The sequence below is a fragment of the Crotalus tigris genome, unplaced genomic scaffold (genome assembly GCF_016545835.1).
Source record: "Crotalus tigris isolate CLP2741 ecotype Arizona unplaced genomic scaffold, ASM1654583v1 scf7180000019740.931981, whole genome shotgun sequence".
In the NCBI taxonomy this organism is placed as follows: domain Eukaryota; kingdom Metazoa; phylum Chordata; class Lepidosauria; order Squamata; family Viperidae; genus Crotalus; species Crotalus tigris.
In genome coordinates, this window is record NW_024097690.1 from 890326 (window position 1) to 894906 (window position 4581).

Consider the following 4581-nt stretch of genomic DNA (forward strand, 5'->3'; position numbering starts at 1 on the left):
CTGAGCCCGCCAAAAGTCCCATTCTGCAAACGGTGCTGCACCAGTTGAGTAGTCCTCGACTTACGACCAGTTGGGGTTGCGGCATTAAAAAGGTTGAGAACCACTGATTTAATCAATTTAGAATATTGCCATAGTCCATAATGTTCTGCCACTTCCTTTTCCTAGAATTAATCATCAAGTAAATTGATTCAATAGGAAACTTACTATCTTGATGACTAGATAGTTCTCCATCAATTCATTAAGAAAGAGAAGATTCAAAATCTTTTAACTGGCAATGCTAGGAGCTGTCCTTGGGGAAGTTGATTTAGACAGATATTGAAGAAAAGATCTGTTCAGCAAATCTTTGCATTGTGAGATTCTTGGTGTTCTCTGAGCCTGGTTGATTTTTTTGCACTGATGATATTACCCATCGATAATGAAATGTTTGCAGGAAAACAACCAAGCTGAGAGAGCTCCAAGAACCCCATGGTTTAATTCTGAGCTACAAATATTCTACAAATATTAATAATCATTGCATTTTTTAAAATGTGTTTTGTTTTGAAATGAAGGGAGAATGTGGATGAAAACAACGTGGGCTGTACTATGGGTAATAATGATTTTGGGTGGATTTTGTCAAAGGTAAAAAATTCAATATGACCTATGTGCTGTTAGAAAGTGATACCATAGCCTGGAAGTTCAGCTGCAATGTAACTTCACTGTTCCACTAACTTGATGAAGAAGGCAAGACTTTCCTTATAAAGAGAAGTCCACAGAAAAGAATTACTTCCATTAAGCCTTTTCACACAAATTAACCAGAAAAGCTTCAGAATACAAATGGGTTCCTCTTGATTGGCAGAGTCAATGCAAAAGACCACAGACAGAAGTTAGGCTTTATTCATATACTGTGAAACAGCATCATCTGGTGTCTCATACTGTCTGTTGCATCTTCCAGATCTGTTCCTTGTAAAGAATAAACAATTATTGCATGAATAGACTACACTAGTTTGGTTGAAGTGAGTATATAATTTAAGTCATTTCTAGTTCATTATAATGCTCTGGATTGGGCTGGAGATCATCCATTATGAGAATTATAATTGTTTTTGTAATCAAACAATTATTCTGAACAATTTGTACTCATTTGATTGGTTTTCTTACATATTATACTAACAATGTTATTTACAAGTACAACCTTAGTTTCTTAATGGCAAAACCCAGGTACATAAATGCTGTTTGTTCTGTCTTTGTAATTCCACATGTACCTATCCAACATTTATCTGTAATGGAAATGAAGTATAATTTCTCTGAAAATACTTCCAGTATTTGTGTAACCTCTGGAATCTTACAAGATGAAAATCCAGAAATACATATTATGGAAGCTAGTGGGGTATATTTCTCAGAAAGGACTGCAGCCTTAAGGAAAACTGATTCTTGCTGTTTTTCTTTCTTTCTTTCTTTCTTTCTTTCTTTCTTTCTTTCTTTCTTTTTCTTTTTTCCTCCCTCCTTCCCTCCCTTCCTTCCTATCATATCTTCTGTGTACAGAGTTAATTTTGGACTACCCATTAAAGTACTCTATACCCATAGATTCTCTTAATTGTTCTGTAGGACCTACTAATCTGGCACAAAAGAAGAAATTGGTTATGATGAAGTGGGAGATATAACAACTAAGTAGAATTTTCTTTTAAAATAAAAAAATGTAGGTGAACAATATGGGTGGGGGGAATTCAAAATGTTAAAGAGTACCCTTGGTGCCATTGAAACAATAGAGGCCAATTATTAATTTTCAAGATTTCATTATCAGACAAAATTGGTGCAGTCCAGAACAGGGGGAAGAGTTTTTGTTGATGCTTCATTTGTTGCCTTTCATAATTATATTTTGTTAGATGGAGTGAATGAGAACGTTGGTTCAGGCCAGGAGTACAGTTTGATTGGGCCCTCAATTTATGGCACAGGTGGTTGATTAAGTAACAACAGCTCCCCCCTCCCCCCTCCTCACCTGTAATTGGATTTTAATGAAACAACAGTTTTGGATTCACTGTATATTAGGGGTATCAGATCTCAGTTACAAAAATCCAGATGCTCACTAAATGGCAACAGTGAATTAGACTTTTGTGTTACCTCTTATATGCTGTGGATAAGGAAATTCGTGTTAAATTCAGATTTGAATACCTGTCATGCATACGATCATTGTTTTAAAAAAGAATGTCTTCCTACTGTTTCACAGCTATGCTCTCACAAAGTGGTGTACAAGCAAGAAGGCATAACAACCTTCATTGACACACAAGCTAATTATAAAATCAACTGAGGGCAGTTTTACAAAGAAAGGCATTTATTAGTTGATTAAGGCATGCGTAAAAGAGGCTTGGCACAATTCACAGGACCCATTTTCGGTGCATACAAGTCAATCTTAAGAGTCACCATGTGGGAAGGATTATGCTTAAGAACAACAATAATGATTGTCTTCAAATAAGACAATATGTCATGAAGGTGAAATCAGATATCAGTAAGATGACACATTCGTTTTTTAAAAGTGAGGCCTAATCTTGCATCTATTGAAATTTAATAATCAAGAAGATGTTAATACAATATATTTAACAGAAGGTTTAAAGTCAAACTATTAATTTCACTATATCACTGATTATCACTGTGAGAAAATGTCTTTCCCAAAGTGTTAAGGTTTTGCCAACAATGTTGATATGAATTTTCTCTTTTCAGAGAGTAATTGTGCTCTTCCTTAAGAGATTGTCCTTGGACCCATTAATTTTAGACAGTTATTTTCCTGTCTTCATCTTTCCTTTTTCAGGGAACATTGTTGCAAATGTGGTCCGTCAGGTCCTCCTTCACTTGTAGCTCTTGCTTGATATGCAGATGGCCAAGAAATCCTTTGCCCAGTTTTGCCTTTTCCTATATTGTAAGACCCTTCAGACAATCACTCACATCCTAGGCAATTCATGGCTTAATTGCCATAACACACTATACATGGGAGTGCCCTTGAAGATAGCCTCTCCTGAAAGGTATCTGCTTATCCCATTATGATAGATATTGCATTACGATAGATAGATATCACATTATGATAGATAGCTCCAGGTCCCTTCTGTAAAATCTTGCCATCTAGTGGGATTTCGGAAATGTGCCTTTTCAATGGCTCCCTTACCTAATGGAATATCCTCCCCCTGGTGATGCATCAGACCCTAATCTTCTAGCCTTCCAATACCCCAGGCACTGGGATAGACTGATGCAGTGTTTCTCAACCTTGACCATTTTAAGGCATGTGGACTTCAACTCCCAGAATTCTATAGCCAGCATTGCTGGCTGTGGAATTCTGGGAGTTGAAGTCCACATGCCTTAAAATGGTCAAGGTTGAGAAACACTGGACTGATGGAAGCTGTGGGATGGCTTTTGGAGCATTCTGGGAGGACAATTGAGACACTGGGTTTTTAATTTATGGTTTTCATAGTATTATTGTGGTTGTGAGCTGCCTAGACTTGTGGTTTAAGATGGGCAGCTATACAAATCTGGTAAATAAATAAACTTGTAAGGTTCAGAATGCAGTAGCATGGGAAGTGATGATCATGGTTGGGCTATATCACACATCTGCTTTGAGAGCTGCCCTGGCTACCAGTTTGTTTTTAGATGCAGTTCAAGATGCCCTACATGGAAGAGGACCTGGTTACTTAGGGGACTGCCTACGTCCCATGATATCAGCTTGGCTAGTTCAATCTGTCAGAGCTCGCATCCTCCGGGTGCCTCCAAGCAGTTCCACCTATTGGGATCCTGGAAATATACCTTCTCTGTTGCAGTGCCAGGTTTTGGGCTAGGATGTTGGAACTTCTCTCTCCTTCTCCCTCTCCCTCACCCAGGAAAGTTAATTTTCAAAGGAGGGGACTACCAGGAGTGTTGAAGAAAGTTCGGCCCAATTTCTACCTGCTTGATTTTATGTACTCTAGTGTGAAGAGAAAGTTTGTCAAAAGTGAATGGAATTCTCCGACGAAGTGGTCATATCAAGAGGACTGGCTCAAGAAACTGCAGACAGATTTTCCCTCAGGAATGGCAACAGGTGGCCATAGAGGTTATAGGAGAAAAGTTCTGATACTATTTTTCAATAAAGGGAAATAACCCTAATTTTACAAGTCAGTTACTAGGCATTAGTGATTAATTTTTAGAGGAATACATATATTTTCATATATTTTGATCTTGTTGTTCAAAGTAATCCTCTATCTTTGCAAGTAATGCTATACAAAGCTCAGAAATGCAGAATGAATTAAAGGTTTGAAATAAGAAAAAGAAGGACAGCTAAATCTAGACACCAACTGCATTCTCTATACTTCTCCAGATTTTGTTAGCTTTGCAAGCCATCCTGGTTTACGCCACAGCCACACAAATTTCATTTATTACCTTTTCTATATATTCCCTTGTCCTTGCCTCATGTGAAGGAGGAATTTAAAAATGTTGGCTTAGAAAACTTCTACCACTAGGAGTAGTCGTGGCCGAGTGGTTAAGGCGATGGACTAGAAATCCATTGGGGTCTCCCCGCGCAGGTTCGAATCCTGCCGACTACGGGCGTTCCCTTTTAATCCTGGCCAACTTTTAATTGGTTGGCCAAAA

The 4581-nt window shown here is 38.0% G+C and overlaps 1 non-coding gene across 1 annotated transcript; it reads left to right on the plus strand.

Annotated features, from left to right (window-relative positions):
- The first annotated feature begins 4453 nt into the window (after positions 1–4453).
- TRNAS-AGA lies at positions 4454–4535 on the plus strand. Its single transcript has one exon. It is a non-coding gene; the product is annotated as a tRNA-Ser (tRNA).
- The last annotated feature ends 46 nt before the right edge of the window (positions 4536–4581 follow it).